The sequence below is a fragment of the Lactuca serriola genome, chromosome 6 (genome assembly GCF_051521515.1).
Source record: "Lactuca serriola cultivar US96UC23 chromosome 6, Lser_US96UC23_V15, whole genome shotgun sequence".
Lineage (NCBI taxonomy): Eukaryota > Viridiplantae > Streptophyta > Magnoliopsida > Asterales > Asteraceae > Lactuca > Lactuca serriola.
Window position 1 is genome coordinate 83183579 of NC_136413.1, and position 21005 is coordinate 83204583.

Here is a 21005-nt window from a genome sequence, read left to right on the forward strand (position 1 = left end):
CATTTAGCACCTTAAAACACCCAAAACCACCAAGATTGGAGTTCACGGCCGTAAACTCAAGGGTTTACGACTGTAAACTCCTTGGGTGGGGTTTATTGGGTAGTAAACTCTTATACAAGGTCCTTGGAAGCTTTAAACCCCTTTAGCCTTGTCCCATAACAACTTAGATGCAACCATTAGGACCTATAACACTTATACAAAGTGTTTACATGTTCCTAAGTGTCCCAAATTATTTCATTAAGTTATTATTTGGCTAATTAGTTATATATATGCTTATTATATGATAACTAGGCTCGTGGGAGTGAACAAGTCTCCGTTTGCCACCTAGCACGGTATTCGACACTACAATCCCAAACCACTCACCACAAGTGAGTTCATACCCCTTTAATTAACCTTTGAAGTACTTTTCAATGTTTTAGATACTTTTATGGGGGAGAATACAAGTAAATGCTTATAGTTATTGCATCAATCACATGTGATTACATTAATCACATGTGATTAATAACTAGAAAACCAATGATTTTATCACTGTTCAAACTGTTTATCAAACTGTTTTACTTCAAACTGTTTTACAAACTCTTTTACTTACCAAATACTTTTATTTAAACTTTGTAATACTTCTTATAAACTGCATGCCCATATATGTATAGATATATAAGCAATGTTTAAAAGGCTTAGAAAGGCCATCCGCCCTATTTCCTTTTCGCGCTTGAGATGTGGTCTGGTGGGATTTCGGGTAGCTCTCCGAAGGTCGTTTCAATATTAATTATATATCAAATGTACATATATAGACATAAAAGTACTCCTTTATTCATACTTGTCAGTACCTCATCAGTAAGTTACCATCATGGTAACACAGGATCATACTACTACAATTTCTAGATCAATGAGTCAGTTCATTCATGAGTCAATACATTACATTACTATGAGAACATATACTACTATACTAGAAAGAGAACATATACAACTATATTAGAACAGTTCATTACATTACATATACAAGAATACGTTAACAGTTGTGATCCACTGTATGGGAGCATGCCTTAATAGTCATGACCCGAGTTGTAGCCAGAGTCTCTTGAAGGGAGAGCGTGAGTTTGCGTATAGATCTATACTGGATTGACTATCCTGCACCTTGCTGCTAGCTACAGCAGGACCGGCAGGTCTGCGGGTGCCAAACGTCATACCTTGTTTTTCGACTATACGTTGTCGATGTTACCAGTCTATAGTATGGTGCAATTTATCACATAATACCTTAATATAAATCTGGTTTAAGGTAGTTAGTACAGCAGTAGTTCCTATAATACAACACTAAAGTACTACAAAGATTTACCCATTACATATTTTTAGTGATTATTTCACTCAAACTTTAATGTACAAACTATATTTTGTTAAATGATAGTTACACTTGGGAAATTACACACTTTTACAACAACGAGCATACAAACCAGTTAAGCCTTGGTAGAAGGCTACTTTAATAGAAAATATAGGTTTTTCTGAGAGATTCAAGCTTTTACAAACACTTACATACATTTTACAAACTTACACTTGAGACACTTTCAAACGTTTTGATAACAAACATCGACACTAAAATACTTATGAAATCACCAGCTTAATGCTGATAAACTCTTTCAAAATAACTTGTATTCTCAGGTCATCAGTAGACAGGTACCGAGGCTAGCTTTTGAGAAGATGGAGCGCATTCAAGACTCCTCTTATTATTTTGATTTACATTATATTTTTGGTGTCTAAAACTGTACAGAACGCGCTTGTATTAAAATTATATATTTAATGCAATGGATGATGTTGTTTGCTTATTTACATTTACTGTGTTGTGATACTATACATGACGTCCTCTGCCCCAGAACGTTTCTGCCGTTCTTGGTTTTGGGGTGTGACAATAGCTAATTGCTCAAAGTTGGAAAATTCGAAAAGCTACACTCTGACAAGAGGACTCGACGAGTCCATACATGAACTCGTCGAGTCCATTATTCGATTTGACGATTTGGATCATTTGTTGGCAGTTTTTTGGGTTTTTTTGGCCTCAATTGGATTAGAATCATTACTACAAATTGTTTTCTATCGTAAGATATATTTTTTTTCTGATATGGTAGTGATTATTCTCATTCAATTACAAGATAAATTGTCAAATTTTAAGATAATTACTAGTTCATATAATAAAGCTAAATAATTTTAATTTTTAATTTAAAATTATCTTACTCCAAGAACTGTATTATGATCAAATTGGTAAGAGATAAAAATGTTTATTTTATAAGTTTATAATTTCATCTAAATGTTTACAAGGAGTTACAAATATTGTCATCAAAATTTTGAACTCAAGTTTTTTTATGGAGTTACAAGTAAATTGATCATAACGTTTTTGAAGAGTTCCATAAGTTATAGAACTTAAAAAGTCTCGTCTTCATAAAACAAATTAACTCCTTAAGTTATATAGTTCAAAAGTTTTCAAGAATTACAAAACTTTACCTCAAGTTTTAAAAGTTGAAAAGTCTCAATTAAGAAACATTGAATTCATAGAAACCCTATTAATTTGAAAAGTTTTCAAAAATATAACTCATGGGTTCATAACTTAAAATTAATTAAATAGTTTTAATTTGATTTTGAATAGTACAGTTAACTCTTATGGACTTTTATTAATAGTTAATTAAATGTTTAATTAAAAAAGTATTATTATATCCATAATGATATGGTTAAAGCTTAATTAAATTAAGAATATATAATTTATTAATAGATTAAACCATCAAGTATTTTTAAAAGTTTAAAATACACTCTTATACTATATAAAATTAAAAGTCTAATATATTATATATGTATAACTAAAAGGTCAGTCTTACCGTTAGTAGGCCTCATTCACGAAGCTAGTCTATAAGGGGGTACAAGGTTACTACCTATAAAATGGTGGTTTAATGGGTTGTCCACTCTCACCTACCGCTTCCTTGAATAGTGGAGGGTCGTTAGACGAACGGGTTTGACACGACATTAAAATCCTTATTAAAAGTATAATGAAATATAAAGTAACTAAAATTTTATCAATTCTCAATCTTAGTTACTTTAGGAAAAATGTGAATTTGGTGCTAACCCATGAAATTTCACTTTGCACCTTGCTAAGTCATTAGTGGAGCGTCTGTGGTTAACATGCACACTAATTTGGGACTAACAAGGTTGGCAAATGGTAGCTTGATATTAATCATGGATCAGTGGAGCGTGTGTGCTTAACTATAACATTGATTAGGTGATTTGTAACATTAAGTGTACCAAGCACATTTGCATGCCTATTCACACCTTGTTTGTGATCCTCAACATCCCAGTCACAAAGTTGAGAGAGCATAATCGAGATTTAACATGCCATTGAAAAGTTCAATGAATCTCAAAGAATCTAGGAATTTCAATTCATTTAAAACCTAAAATTCATTTTTGTTTTTCATGGTGGATATTGGTAAATCGTCATTTACATACCTTCAAATATTTTGAAATTGGATTAAGGCATCCCTCTTCCGAATTGTAAATTATTGTGTTGGGTCCTAGCCTTATTATTTCATTTGGGTGTTATAGTAAGGACTTAAATCAACTAAACTTGAATTTTCCCTTGTAGATGTCTAGTTCAGAAAACAATGGTCTTCCTGATTCTTTTGGAAAAAGCCTTCCTCATAAAGATGATGTTCCTAGAAATCATACTTCACTTCCTCCACCTCCTCCAATAATTCTCCCTAACCCAAAAGCTCAAAGACTTGAAAAGTTGAAGGTCACTCAAGCCCTACTGGCTAGAAAACATGAAGATGATAAGTCTGTATGTGCTCACATCTTGGACATGAAGCTGCATATTAAAAGGTTGGGAATGTTGGGTGTCATGATCCCAAGGAACTTGTCTGTTGACTTGGTTCTTCAATCACTTCATAAGTCATATAGTGAGCTCATTAAGGACTGCTATATGGTAGACCACCACATGACCCTTATTGATCTTATCTATTTTCTTATTGTTGCTGAATCAGCAATGATTTGGCGCACTGGTAAAGAAAACCTGATTGCAAGATCTACCTCCCAAACTTCCATGGACAGTGACAATAGAAACATTGTAAGTCCAAAAAAGATTTATCTCACCAAGTGAAGGGGAAAGGCTAAGTCTCAGATTGTCCCATGTAGCATTCTGAAAGAGTCTGTTTGCTTCTATTACCAAGAGGAGGCGCATTGGAAACGAAGCTACACTGATTACTTGAAAGACCACACATATGGTAAAGTCAAAATGTTTGCCTCTGCTTCAGGATCAAAGAAAATAAAAGAAGATTAAAGGAAGAGTAAGCAAAGTCTGATCGCGGAGATATGGATTTCGATCGCAATGTTCGATGATCAGATTTTTGAGCTGCTACTTAGGAGTTATGATAGATTGCTTAGAAATATTTAGTAACATAGTTTTTATTTGTAATTGTATTGTAAGGACAAGTTTTCCACGTTTTATAAATAAATAAAAATTTGAATTTTTGTCTTATTTTATATTTATCCTTGCAATGGCATTTGTGAAAATTGATGTTTGTATATTTCTATTGTTAGCAGTATTGGAATATGGATTTGATTATTTCGTTTGTGCTAGTGTTTAAATTTACCAAATAAGGAAAGATTCTTATCAACCAAGTTTCATTTGGATAGAAACTTGGAATCATGCGATTTTGCATCGTATGATGAATGAAAATCTTCATCTTGGGGAAATTAGGACTAATTCCTTGTTCACATGTATATGTTAGTTAAGTGAAGGACTAAGGGATCTAGTACACATCATTGTGCACTAGTCAGGTCAACCAAAAAGAACAATAAGACTATTCGATATGATTTACTAAAAGTTTGGTAACTATGGTTATGCTTACAAGATTAAATGTGATTCTAAATCATTAAAAAAGTTTCAATGTATAGCCGAATGAATGAGAAGAATCAAATTAGACAGAAAGATAAATGTTTCTCCAATCTGAAAGGAAAGGAGAGTACTTTAGGATCGTGTTTTATGATCATCTTAATGATTATGAAAACCATATCACAATTGATCCTCTAAGGACACCTTAGTACACTTGTATGGCTAAGAAGAGGAATCGAGAATTGTTAAATTGGTTAAATCAATTAAGGTGAGTCATACTTCGTTCCAAAATCGAGTCTTAGAGTTATTCTCCTATATTATGACTTGAGTGACATATCTTAAGTAGGTTATAACACACTCAAATTGGTAGTTGTGATGTTTTGGATAAAACAAAGACCAACTAAGACTAATTGTGTGAAGTGTTATTCTTGATAAGAATCGACACTAACTCTTGAATATTTGTTTGTCAAGTAACGTTTCTTGACAAAGAGAATCTTATATGTGAAGAAGACAGTGGGAGACTTAAAGTTCTTGAATAGTTTCAAGAACTAATCAAGAATAAAACCTATTGTTTATCACTAGCACATGACTTGAGGTTTGTAACCTATTGTGTTGACACATTCTTATTTCTCTGCTCATTCCAGTTAGAGTTGACTATGCATGTGCGTTGTATGAGTTCTCAATTGTTTGCATAAGGCAAACCACCTTGATTAGTGAAAGTTCATTGATCAGTAAGGGTGAGCTGCTCAATAACTTGGAAGCAATGGTAGGCCCTTGTGCTACAAAATGGTAAGAAATTAAGATTAAACAAGTTTAGTCCATACGAATTTGAATTTGTCTTAGACATTGTCTTATGATAATGACAAATTCACGTGGATAAGAACACATACACCATAAAATCTAAGTGACATAAAGTTTCTCTCCAATTCATTAAAATGATTGAGGAAACACATTCACGAAGTAGATTTTAAGGAGATAGCAGTTGTGTTATTTGCACTCTCAAATTATCTTATAATTACGACATCCCTCTTCATAGTTCGAATTATGAAAAATGGAAAATAGTCTGAATATTCAGAACTTATTATTGTAAGTTATGGAATATTTTAGACAAACATATGAGCTTTGTTATAAAAGGTGTGTAAGCTTAGATAAAGGCTTATCAAAGCATATCATATTGGAAATCTGAACATTGGAAAGAAAGTCAATAAGTATTGATTTCTAAAAGCTACTTGATTTCTGAGTACATGTCAAAGCTAGTGGGAGCATAAGTGTTATGCTAGTAAGAATATAATTATCATAATAGTGGAAGCATGATTATTTTGTGAAGTATTGCAAATTAGCAAAACTAGTTATAGGAAACAAAGGTTACATATTTACAAAGTTGTAAAATTTGAAAGATTGTTTCGCTATAATAAGGGAGAGGATACTCATACTTCATTTCAAATCTAAAAGGATTAGATTGTGAGATTTTAATCAAATTTAGTCAAGGGCACATATGAATGTTATGTTGAAAAAATTTGACTTAAGGAAATTCTATATATGGAAATGTTATAGCAAGAGATTGGTTAAGTCCAACGTCTTTATGAAAAACATTATGAGTCATGTCCCATATGCTTCGGGTATAGGATCGATTGCATATGCTATCATATTCATCTTTTCAAATTTTTCCAAAGGCCAAGGGTATTAAGAGGGAAATAGGAACATAAACAAATATAACTAATGTAGTTAAACAATTGTCAAGGACAATCTAAGGTTCGCTAATGATTGATCGCTTGAAGCTGGAAGTATGGTAATGAATGGACCATATTGACATTATTATGAATAGACATGATTCTATTAATAATGAGTTATCGTCTAAAAAATATGGAAACGTTACCATATTGGGAGTTGGATATTATGAATCTATGTGGAAGTTACAAACTTTTATGCAAGAAGGGTGTTCAAAGGAATGTACTTTAAAATTGAGACTTCGCTTTCATGGAAATCTTCTGTAACAATCTCCAAGGAATACTTTGTAGTATCGTTGGTAAAGTCTCTTTGACTTTAGTACCATAAAATTACAAAAGGTTATATTGCATGATAGTTTAGAATGTAACACATTCTAGCAATGACAAGAATTTGGTATTCTTACACTTGTGATAAGGATTTAGAATTGTGAAATGAGCATCATTGAAATGTTTTCAATTGATCTATTTCACATAGTAGGGACCATAGATAAACCTAGTGTGCATGCTTGGAGCATGGGATAATTATTGTTTTAATTCAAGTATAAAGTTGATAAATCGAAACATTATACAATGAATAATGTGTAATCAATATGGTAATTAAATGAAAGGTGTTTTATTCATATTCAAAAGTTTTGAGACCATATTGGATTCGATTATTCTTGTGTTTCACTTTGCATGTTTGGACTTCCCGAATAACTAGGTTATTCAAAATATCCACAGTCGATAATACTTTGGAAGTAGGTATTCAAGCTAGACTGTCATGAATGGGTCTGCAGATTATCTAAATGTGTCTAGACATAGCACAAGTTTGCTGCAGTATTCATCAGTTCTCCCGTACTAAGATTTGAGTATTGGACTAAACCCACGTTCATTTGAATCACTTCATGGATTTTATCATGAGTGATCATGAGACGATAATATCTTATATTGTTGAAACCAAGACATGTGAGTTGTATTTTACAACTCGGTTGCACATTGATGATATGTAAACACATTGGTAACTCGGTGTTATAAAACGTATCATTTTGTGTGATTTGATGAGTAAATAGAGCAAGTATATGGTTTGAAGTTTATCCATTCCTTTTATCCAATGTGGGATAAAAGCGATATCTGCGGACCCCTTGATGATTTAGTGATGACAACCCTAAGCACTTGGTCAAGCCTGGACTAATTTGATTTGTTCAATTAGTCGGTCGTCATAAATCGGAAATTGGGAAACAACACATGAATAGAGAGAATGATTATAATCCATGTCTTAGTTCATAGATATCTAGAATGGAGGAATATATGACCCCTTATCTAATGGACCCCTTAAGATCAGAGTTCAACAACAGTCTTTTGAGAGCTACGATTGCCAATCGAAGTTTGAAGTCGTACTTGAAATTATAGTTATTAGACTTATCCAAGTGGGAGACTGTTAGATTATGTGTCTAAGCCCATAACTGTAAATGGTAAGTACTTAACCCGATACATCATGGTCCATTTGGGTTATAACACTCTGGAACAATTTGATAGGATGAATATTTGAGAAAGAAGTTATTTTGTGATCTATTAATATATTATATGTATAATATATTAATTGAGAAATCATATTATTTAATTAGTATTGATCAAGAATTAATTTGGAATTAATTTAGTGATCAAAACAAACTAAGTAAATTTACAGGGACTGATTAGGTAAATCGGTAATATTTATAGTTTAGGCTAATGGTCGATGTTGATTAGAAATCGACTAAATCCTTATGTGGATCCATGAAGAGTTAGTCCATAACGCTAATAAGTTATTGGATTAAAATCCCAAGTGAATTAAGTTTTACAAGTTTAAACCTTAAGAATTCCAAACTATAAATATGATCCCTAGCTTGCTAAAATCGGCACTCTATGAGTCTAAAAGAAACATAACCGATGTTATGTCTCCTTACTTCTCTCTCAAATTCCCCCACTTGTTCCTGGTTTGTTATAAGACATTTGAGGCATCACACTAGAGGTGCTAGGCTCTTGAAAGACCAATTTCTACAAGCTACAACAAAGATGTAATCTTCTAACTTACTTTTATGATCATATCTTAGTATTGTATGCTAGTTGTAGGTTTCAAGCTTTGGAAATTTTTGTTGCATGTATAACAAGAGAAAAAATAGATCCAAAACTATTAGGGTTGTACATGCACCATAGGAGTGTTATAGTACACAAAACCCAACAAATACAAATCAGGGAAAGACTGAGAACTGCATGTGATTGTCAAGATAATCATGTTGAAGTAATGCATAGACCCTTGAAATTCTAGATAGGAGATAGAGTCATGTTAAAAGTATCACCCTGGAAGGGCATGATCAGGTTCAGAAAAAGAGGCAAATTGAACCCACGATATATATAGGACCATTCGAGGTCCTAGAAAGAATTGTCCCTGTTGCGTATTGGCTCGAACTACCACAACAGTTAGAAAGGGTGCATGATGCTTTCAACGTATCAAACTTGAAAAAGTGTTTGTCTTACTACACACTCAAAATCACTCTCTAATAAAACCAATTGAACACGAAACTCCATTTTATTGAGAAACCGGTAGAGATAATGGACCGAGAAATAAAATGCTTAAGGAGAGGCGCCATATCCCAATTGTGAAGGTACGGTGGAACTCTCAAAGAGGACCATAATTCACTTGGTAACGTGAGGATAATATGATGCAGAAATATCCCCAATTGTTCAAATATGTCCCATCTACAAGTTAAATTTCGAGACGAAATTCTTTTAATGGGTGAACAAAGTAACAATTGGCAATTTTACGTTAAAAAAGGATGACAAAAAAACCACCACAAAGACTTATTATGCAAAAATTTAATGAATATGATGATGTATAATAAAGTGAGTATATGGTCTCATTATTTATAACCACTCGCCAAATATAATGGTTTAGTAAAGAAAAATTGCCTAATGATAAGAAATTGATGAATATCGTAACATGACACACAAATTAAGGGATTAATTTTGAGTGACTTAAACGTCCCCAATATGACGTCACTAATCACTTGTTTAAATGAATCATCTTTATTTGTCTAAAATGGTTTATTTTAACTAATATACATGATACTATACATGTATTATTAAACCCATACCTACATATACTCCCTAAAAGACTTGTATTGCAATCTTTCTCAATTGAGAGCAATAATTCAAATGATAGGAAATGTAATTATGAAAATAGTGGTTGTACCTAAGGCTCTATTCCTCCTACATTTTTGCTTCCTTTTATTTCCACCTCTTGCAACCAAATTCTTAAATGAACTCACTTATCACATAAAACAAAATAGAGTTTGTCCCCAAATGTAAGCATAGTCTAAATTTTTTTTTTCTTATATATCTCTACCACAAGTTACGTGAAACATTCGAACACCTTATTGACTCCACAATAGAACCATTTTCTAGACTCAAAAGAACATAAAAAACCAAGATTTCATAATATCCTGCTGCACACTTGAAAAGAACCAATGCATGCCTTGGTACTATTTGAAACTATTACCCACATCATGTTTGGCTCCACCCTACAGGTATGGACTAAGAAAAATAACCATGCATACTTCTTCACTTGAGACACCCACAAGCCTACATAAACACCCCTTCCCTTCTCATTTTTTTCTGATTCGTGAGCACCCAAAGAACACCCTCATTTGGAGGTGTTACTCTTGCATTTTCCAGCATAAAAAGAAGGTGCAACATCCCGTTCTTCTCCTTCGTGCTTCTAGCAATTAAGAAACTCAAGAACACCCCTGTAAGCTGTCGAGAATTATTGTTGTCCTCCTCTTTCTTCTTCACTATTGTTGCTGTCGGAACAGTGAAACGAGGCAACTAGGAGACTATGAGACGCAACCCCTATCGCCACCTCATTGCCACCGGTAACAGCCCCTATAATCGTCCATTTTTTCTTCGATCGAGCTGGAAGTCGGAAGCCATTCTCTCGTTTTTTGATCATCAAAACAGCCCCGAGTCCTTCCTTAGTATCGATTTGAAGTTAATCACAAGGAGCCTTCCAAAAATGAACACATCACGAGTTAGAATCACGCAACGAAAGTGAGTCTTTATGGCCCCATTTTCATTAAGTTTTATAAACCTTTGGGGAGAGATACATACACGTCTTGCATGCTGGATAAGAAAGTTTAATTCCATAATATGATGTATACTTAGCATTATCTACAACGGGTTATATCCCGATACTTTATCCATATTAAAATTATCACGCAAATGAATATATGTAACAGTTACATGCGTTATAAACAACTTTACTTATTATCTCATGTAGTGATAAAATATTTCTATGAAGTTATTATTCGTCAATATAAATATATGTTCTTGCTACTATCCTTGTAACATAAGTTTATACAAATATTATTTGATGATCAAAGCTATACATTAGTATTAGAATGGTCATTGGTAGAATAACACAAGGAAAATATAGAAATATGACTTATTTTGTTAATATATTTACAAGCAGTAAATATAATGAGAGATACTTATATATACATAAGCATTTTAATAGATTAATGTTATATATATATATATATATATATATATATATATATATATATATATATATATATATATATATATATATATATATATGAGAATAATAAGCTGTAGATGATTATTTTTATATAAAATTAATATTTTATATATAAATGGAGTTTATAAAAAGATCTTGTAACATTTTACAAAAATAACTAGTTTTTTTAAAATATGATTATTTTTTTATAAAATTTATATGTTATATAAAAATGGAGTTTATAAAAAGATCTTGTAACATTTCATAAAAATAAGTAGTTATTATAGAATATGATTATTTTTATATAAAATCAATGTTTTACATAAAAACAGAGGTTATAAGAAAATCTTGTAAAATTTTATAAAAATAAGTAGCTTTTATAAAATTTGATTATTGTTATATAAAATTCATATTTTGTATAAAAATGGAGTTTATCAAAAGATCTTGTAACATTTTATAAAAATAGCTAGTTTCTATAAAATATGTTTACTTTTATACAAAATTGATATTTTATATAAAAGTGGAGCTGATAATAAGATCTTGTAACAATTTATAAAAAAACGTCGTTTTTATAAAATATGATTATTTTTTATATAAAATTGATATTTTATATAAAAATAAAGTTTATAAAAATATCTTGTAACATTTTATAAATGTAAGTAGCTTTTATAAAATATATTTATTTTTATATAAAACTGATATTTTATATAAAATTGAGTTTATAAAAAAGATCTTGTAACACTTAATAAAAATAAAGGTTCAGAATACAAATGACGACAAAAGCCCTAGACTTAACAATTTTAGGTCATTCTATATGGGAAATACTTCATCGCTAAGAACTCAAAACTTGGTACAAAACCCTCACTGCTATAACCGTTAATCAAGAAGAAACATTGAAAATTAGTGTAGATCTATATAGATTGATAGTCCCACCTATAGTTTCTAGTTACAACCATCGTCTGACGAGTTAATACGGGCGTAATTGTTCACTCACTTATTTATTTCACGATGTCGATAAAGCGTCATGATGGTCAAAATACATCTTCGCACCGTACTGTTTTACAGAGGCTTGCGCGTCCATAGTTCGGTTATAAGCTCATATTAGAACATATAAATTTTAATCTAAATTTTTTTTTTCACTAAAACGGAACTTTTAAACAAAATGGATAAGTTTTGAAACATTATTCTATATAATTCATATTTATAACGTTTTCAACAAGATACTGATGACTTATGATTATTTAGTTATAAGCAATGAACCGAATTATTTTACTTGTATGGGATTACAAGTGCGGACTAAATACATTTTTATAATCTCAAAACCTATAAAGCTCACCAACATTTTTGTTGACGTATTTTTAAACGTATACTGTGTGATGAGAATATTTCTTCATAAATAAAACATTGACCAAGTAACCGGTCTTATTGATATATTTCTTTTATGCTTTATAGAACTTGGGTTATGTATTAGTCATCTTTTGGGATTTACTAAGCAATCTATTTCTTCTTATTTGAATCCTGTAATATTCGATGTATGCTGTTAACTATGATCCAACGTTTCACGCCGCAACCCCCGTGATTCCGCCATCGGTCGGGGTGTGACAGTTCAAGACCAATCAAGGTATGTAAAATTATCAAAACATCAGAGTGTATCAAACAGATAGTGCAAAATAAATCTCCAAGGGATGATGGACAATCATGTCGGGCCCTTCCTTTTTGAACCGGAAGTACCTGTAATATTTAAACCACAAAACCATAAGCACAAAACTTAGTGAGTTCCCCTAATACCACATACCATACATAACATAACAAGCCTATTTCAACCCCAAATAGACGTTATGGGCCAGATCATAGTCTTACTTCCTGCCATGAGCCAAATTATGGTCTTTACTTGTACAAGTGCCAAGGAGCGAATCACGGTCTTCCATACAACCTCAAAGGGCCAAATCCTGGTCTTCCATACAAATGCCATGGGCCAAAACCTATTCTTTCATAAAAATGCCAAGAGTAAAACCATGGTCTTCCATGTAAATGTCACAAAGACAACGAGCACCCTATATAGTAAAGTGAGAAGACTGACCTCAAGAATATAGACACCGGCTAACAGAATCACACGGTCAAAATGCGGATGATACACACCTCATAATGAATCATACAAGGCAAACTTTTATTCTACCTTCTAAAACTAGCCATTTGACTAAAAGTCAACCCATGTCAAATTTCAAAGACCAAGGTCAAAATTAACTCCAGTGGCATTCCACATTGTGGCCGACCGATGGCTAGATTGTGATTAGTTAACTAGATCCCGATCAAAAACCGTTTACCATGCCATGACAAACATGCTGCCACGCCATGGCCGAATCCAGAAAACATAGTCACGACCGGACCAGTCTCCATGTCATGGCAAGCAGGTCACCACATCGTGGAAACTATACATGGACAAATTAATGGATTAAGCTCTTAACTCATAGTCCCAAGATCTCCAAAGCTTGTATATGAATCACCATAAGTTTTGGATGGATAAGTTTCCAAGTTTTTCCATTAAGAAACCCAATAAGTCAAGATTACTACTCCAAAGTTCTTATTGATTGTACCAAAGGCATAAACACTAAAATGATTCATGCAAGACCACCTTTTCCAACCAACACCATGGTCTAAAAGCCAAAATATGCACCGAGCGAATTTAGAGTACACTCAAACTCCAAGGACAAGAATATTGGGACAAAAAGCTCATAAAATACCTAAAACAAGATCTAAAGAAACAAAGGGCAAGATTGAGACTTTATATCTCCATTAGGTCTGAAATAAGATGAAGACTTTATATCTCCACTAGGCCTGTGATTCCTCGCATCCTCAGTAGAGTCCTTCATCCTATTATTTGAGGTATATCTAACATCTTCCTCTTTTTTGGCGGTAAAGAAGTGAGATAAATTGTTGGAGGCCACATATCACTAGCATTCAGAGGTATGATATCCACTTCGTAAGAGTTTACATGCACTGCCTTATTAACCATGAGCTAATATAGGTAAAGGGTACCCATTGAGAAAAGCCAATGCTTCCATAAAATGATCCCATAAAATGACATTCAAATCCGACTGCCTACAAGAACAACTCATCATACTCAAGCTCACATAGTAATCTACAATTCCATTCTTAACATAAAAAAGGTTTAGTCCACTAGGAACTTATCAAACTGTCTGTTTGGAATCATAACCCTATTAGAGTGTCACACCCCCGAACCAGACGACGGAAACGTCTGAGGGCTCGCGTGACTTAAATTGAATATCATCACAATGAATATATATAAATCATAACATAAACATCACCATGCATTAATATATTACAACTGATATTGTTCACATCAAGTACATTGTTTTAACGTTACAATTTCATACATAAACTGTTTGATCGTTTTCAATGGCAAAACACACTAACATACTTGGTACTTATTCCTCGACTTACCTGTTACCTGAGAATACAAGTTATTTTGGAAAATGGTCAACATATGGAATGTTGGTGAGTTCATAAGCAATGTTGTGATAAAAATGATTTGTGTAGTTTGTAAAACCCAGAAAATACGATATTTTCTGATAAGACCATTGTTTATAAAAAGGTGTGAAGATCCGTAAATATATGCATGATGATTTCAAAACATGTATAATTGAAAAGAAACTTGGTAGTAACCGTACAAGTGCAAAACGTTGAACTTCCCCGGAAAACCTGATGTTTTCCAAAAACATAAAATACAGTTGTTTCTCAAATCGTGATACCTCCACTATGAATGATTTTTGTTTACTCTTCCTTGATTACTCGGGAGGTGTTGGATTAATTAAGGGTTGTGAGTCGTAATAATTATGCATTGATAATGACTAGTTATAACCGCAGACTACGGAAGATCCTTAGAAGCGTTGCCTGTTATCACTCACTCAATCCAAACAACCTTGATTACTATTGATTAACCACCTGAATCTGTTTACATTGATTACTCGTAAGCCTAGCAAACGAGGAGAAGAGGAGTACAAGGTCCTGCTACTTTCGTGAGTTATGTTAGGCTGTTGGTTATGCGAAAGACACGTTGGCGCGTCTCACATTTGATTACTTGGACCTTACTAGCATTGCTAATGAGCTACTTAGGCCCAATAAAATATGAAAGCCATCGAGGGTCCCTTAAATATGTCATTGGGCCAAAGGAGGCCCAATAACCAAGATTGAATATATCGGGCCCAATAAACATGATGTTGGGCCAAAATGGCCCAATAACACTTGTAAAAGGTATTGGAGCTCAACTTTTGAATTGCTTACATTTAATCGAGTTTAAATTTGTATTGTTGGTGTTTGTGGTATGTTGAAATGCATATTCTTAATAACGAAACACTTTAGCCTTAGTTTATAATGGAGTTTTTGTTGTATGTGTAGTCATTTTTCTGTTTTTCACGAGTTTTTGGCCCTTAAACCATTTTCTTAAACCATTTTCTTGACATTTTTAACCCATAGGTTTGTTTAAATGATGTTTGGAACTCTAAAATTTATTATTTGATAGTTTTAGCCGTTCCAGAAAAAATTTGTTGGTTAAAGCCAAAAATTTTGCAATTTTGGTCCAAAATCTAAAAAGTTTACATTTTTATCCTTGTTTGGATAATACATCATCTTAACCCCTGAATTTGTTTTGTTTACTCGTTTTACCCATCTGGTTTGAGAAAATTACCAATTCAGCCCCTTGGAAGTCGTAGTTTTCGCAATTTTGACCCATTGGGCCGAAAAGCCCAAAAGTTTGGCCCATTAAGCCACAAATTTCATTTCTAGTCCTTTGAAAAGCATGATGTCATAAAAACATTTGTGTTAATTGTTTTGACCATTTTTTTCCTTATGAAAACCGTGAATTACCATCTTTCACTCAACTTTTGTTTCTTTGACATTTATAGCCCCAAAACTTGTTTTATGCTACCATATGTCAATTTTAATCCTTAGAGGGTTTTGTTCTTGGCTTGATTAGTGAGGTAAACCTTATATCATGTTTGTTTTACTACTTATGTCATAGATCTCGAATTTTCTACTCTTTTGGTTGCATATTTACCACATAAACACATACAATCACACATACATGCATAAAATCATATATAGCACACACATACACATGGATCTACACATTTTACATGTATTCTCCCCCATAAAACTTGTAAAAACTGAAAAAGGAGGGGTATGAACTCACCTTGAGGTTGTGGTTTCTGTTTTGAAGAAGAATGGAAGAAGTTTGATGCAAAATTTCGGCCTAGTTAGCTTCTTAGAGGATCTTTGGCTTAGATGTGCTCTATGATGCAAGATCATGAGTTTGAATAGATTTAGAAGAGATGTTTGATGAAATGATGTAGTTAGATCATGGATTCAAGTACCAATTACCTTGAATGATGATTTTTGTGGAAGAAACTCCTTGAATAACCCTTAGATCTCGAAAATTTGTTGAAGAATGAAGAGAGTTTGTTTGTGAGTGTTTAAGTGAAATGTGTGTGTGTTTTTCCCCTTGGTCGAGACTAATATGAAGAGAAGAAAAAGAGAGAGAGTTTCATGGATGTATGAGAGAGAACTTGGATATTTGAAGTGTAATGCCTAGTTATCCGTAAAATAAAAATGAGGTGGCACAAAAGTCAACTCTTCCTTCCTCATGTTTTGTGGTTAGGCCGAGAACTAGAGAAAAAGAAGGAAATTTAGGGCCTTTGGTGTTTAATCCATATTATGGCCCAATTAGATGATTCTTGCCACAAAATAAATCAAGAAATGATTTTTATGGCCTATTAGGGCTACTTAGGTTAGTTATGGCCCAATAAGGTCCATTAAGGTATTTTATTTCATTCTAGGCCCAACATGGACCAAAATAACAAAATAAATGGAAGTGGGTCCAATTAGAGCCTATTTAAGAGTTCTAAGCCCAAGATAGTCAAATTGGAAGCTTATTGGCCCATTGGGCCCAATAAGGAAATCCTAGTCCAAAATAGACTTAAACCAGGATTTTTAGGGTTTCCAATTATTTGTTGACTATTTGTAGTGCTTGTATGAAGTTTTTGATTGGAGTTTTGTTGTTATTGAATAAGAATCATACATGCTTTCACATTGTTGGTTCACATTTGTTATCATTGTTCAATGTTTACAAGGCATCAAAATTCCTAGTTGTGACAGCATCCCCCCGTTAGAGGGAATTTCGTCCCGAAATTCTTTTGAAAGCTAGATTTGAGAATGCGAGAATAGGTGGGGGTACTTCTGCTTCATCTGGTCTTCGCGTTCCCATGTGAATTCTGGCCCACGCTTCGCGTCCCACCGTACCTTAACAATCGGAATGCGACTTTGCTTAGTACGCTTCACCTCCCTGTCCATGATTTCGACTAGTTCTTCGACGAACACGAGATTCTCGTTGATTTCGATTTCTTCTAAGGAATGACGAGGGTTTCGTCGGATAAACATTTCTTTAGATTGGAAGCATGGAATACGGGGTGTACACTACTGAGCTCAGCGGGTAGCTGCAGTCTATACGCCACTGGACCAATTCGAGCAAGAATCTCGAAAGGTCCAATGTATCGCAGATTCAATTTTCCCCGTCTTCCAAAACGAATAACCCCTTTCCAAGGAGAGACTTTTAACAACACCCGACCTCCGACTTAAAACTCCAAGGGCCTTCGCCGTTTATCAGCGTAGCTCTTCTGTCGGTCGCGTGATGCTTGTAGTTGAACTCTGATTTGAACTATCTTTTCCGTTGTTTCACGTATGATCTCCGATCCCGTTAATGTCTTGTCTGATGTTAGTTCTTTCGCTAGCTGGGTGTCACCTACCTCAGCCCAACACAACGATGATCTACATTTACGTCCATACAACGCCTCGTAAGGAGCAACTTTGATGCTCGTGGTAACTGTTGTTGTATGAGAATTCGACTAAGGGTAAGTGGGTATCCCATGACTTCCCAAAGTCTATCACGCATGCACGAAGCATGTCTTCAAGTGTCTGAATGGTTCATTCGCTTTGACCATCCATTTGTGGATGACAAGTAGTGCTCATGTCGAGATGTGTTCCTAGAGCTTTTTGAAGTGATTGCCAAAAACGCGAAGTGAATCTACTATCTCTATCTGAGATGATAGATACTGGCACTCCGTGGAGTCTCATAATTTCCTTGATGTATATCCTCGTCAACCTCTCCATCTTGTAGGATTCTTTTATTGGCAGGAAATGAGCGGATTTCGTCAATATGTCGACTATTACCCATATGGTGTCCAATCCATCTGATGACTTGGGTAGTTTGGTCACAAAGTCCATAGTAATCCTCTCCTATTTCCACTCGGGAATTTCTGGTTGTTGTAATTGTCCTGAGGGCTTATGATAGTCCACATTTACTTTAGCGGAAGTAAGGCATTTGCCTAAATAGGTTGCAATCTCTGCCTTCATATTTGGCCACCAATAATGTTGCTTAATATCCAAGTACATTTTGTTTGAGCCTGGATGGATGGAGTATTGCGTCTTGTGGGCTTCATTCTTGACTACCTCTCTGAATCCCCCAAGTTTAGGGACCCAAATGCGGTTCATGAAATAATATGCTCCGCCCTCGTTCACTTCGAGATTATTTTCCATTCCACGTATTGCTTCGCTTGTTTTGTTTTCTGCCTTCATGGCATCGAACTGGGCTACCCTGATCTGAGAGGTTAAGTGGGAATGGATGGTTATCGAGAGAGTTTTCACACGACGATTTGAGTATTCTTTCCGACTCAAGGCATCAGCTACCACATTAGCCTTGCCTGGGTGGTACTTGATTTCACACTCATAATCATTTAGCAGCTCAACCCATCTTCGGTGCCTCATGTTTAGCTCTTTTTTATTCAAGATGTGCTGGAGACTCTTGTGGTCGGTGAAGATGGTGCACTTGGTACCGAAAAGGTAATGCCTCCAAATCTTCTGGGCGAAGACCACTGCTCCCAGTTCCAGATCATGAGTGGTGTAATTTACCTCATGCGTCTTTAGTTGCCAAGACGCGTAAGCTATCACCTTTCCACGCTGCATGAGTACGCAGCCTAAACCCTGATTCGATGCATCACAATAAACTATAAAGTCTTATGTTACTTCTGGTAGTGATAGCACCGACGCACTGCAGAGTGCTTGCTTCAGAGCTCGGAATGCATCTTGTTGCTTGTCCGTCCATTTGAAGGGTACGCCCTTTTGTGTAAGCATGGGGAGTGGCTTGGCTGTCTTAGAGAAGTTTTGGATGAACCTCCTATAATAGCCTGCGAGACCTAGAAATTGGCGAATTTCTATGGGTGTTGTTGGGACTGCCCATCCTTCGATGGCTTTAACCTTAGAAAGATCCACGTGTATCCCTTCTTGACTAACAACATGTCCCAGAAGGTTCACACTGCAGAGCCAGAACTCACACTTAGAGAGTTTTGCGTATAACTTCTCAGTTCGCAGGGTTTCCAGGATTTGTCGGAGATGTTGGCCATGCTCTTCTTCGCTTCGAGACTAAACTAGAATGTCGTCAATGAAAATGATGACAAAGTTGTCGAGGAATGGTCGGCAGATTCGATTCATCAGGTCCATGAATGCGACAGGGGCATTCGTTAGACCGAATGGCATTACAACAAATTCATAATGTCCATAGCGGGTTCGAAAAGAGGTTTTGGGGATATCCTCCTCCTGGAACTTCAGTTGGTGGTATCCTCATTGCAGATCTATCTTTGAGAAGTAACTAGCTCCTTGGAGCTGGTCAAATAGATCGTTGATTCGCGGAAGTGGATAGCGGTTTTTGATAGCAAGCTTATTAAGTTCTCTGTAGTCGATACACGTCCTGAAGTATCGTCTTTCTTTTTGACAAAGAGAACCGTAGCTCCCCATGGTGAGAAACTGTGTTAGATGAATCCTTTATCTAAAAGCTCGCTGAGTTGACTAGACAACTCTTGCATCTCTGCAGGAGCCAATCTGTATGGCGATTTAGCGATGGGAGTAGCTCCTGGCACAAGGTCACTTCAAAACTTGACTTGTCTTTCTGGGGGTATCCCCAGAAGATCATCAGGAAAGACATCTGGGAACTCACAAGCTACTGGAATGTCTTGAATGTTGACCTCTTTCTTGGATTTATCCACTATATGAGCCAGAAACATCAAGTCCTTCTTTCGCCGGTACTTCTGTGCCTTAACGAACGAGATAAGGCGAAGGTTCATGTTGGGTTTGTCCCCGTAAATAACTAGGGTTTCATGATTTGGAAGGTGAAAGCGAACGGCCTTCTCATAACACACAATCTCGGCATGGTGGGGGCTTAACCAATCGATGTCGATAATCACATCAAAACTCCTAATGGAAACAGGCATTAAGTTTATTCGAAAGACGTGTTGGTTTAAGGCTAGGGTACATCCGATTTAGATTTCCCCAGTGGATTATGTTTTCCCATTGGCCATTTCCACCTTAAAGGTTTCATTGAGCTTCTGGGGTTGTTGTTTTAACAAGTGCTTAAATTTATTGCTCACAAAACTTTGCTATGCTCCGGTATCAAATAGGATGCATGTATAAGTGTGGTTTAGGAGAAACGTACTGGTGACAACAACGGGATCCTGAACCGCTTCTTCCTGACCCATGGTCATCACTCTTCCCGTTCCTCCATTCCCGGGGTTGTTGATGTTAGGGAAATTTCGACGAAAATGCCCAGTCCTTCCACATCCATAGCAGGTGTGGCTCGGTCCTGCATTGTTGTCGTTGTTGTTGGTGTTGTTGTTGTTGTTGTTGTTGTTGTTGCTGCTGTTGTTGTTATTGCGGTTATTGTTGTTGTTGTTTCCTTTTTGTTGGTTCTGGGGAGGATAGGTTCGACAATACCTTGCTGTGTGACCCTTCCGATTGCAACTGGTGCAATGCATTTCTCTGCATT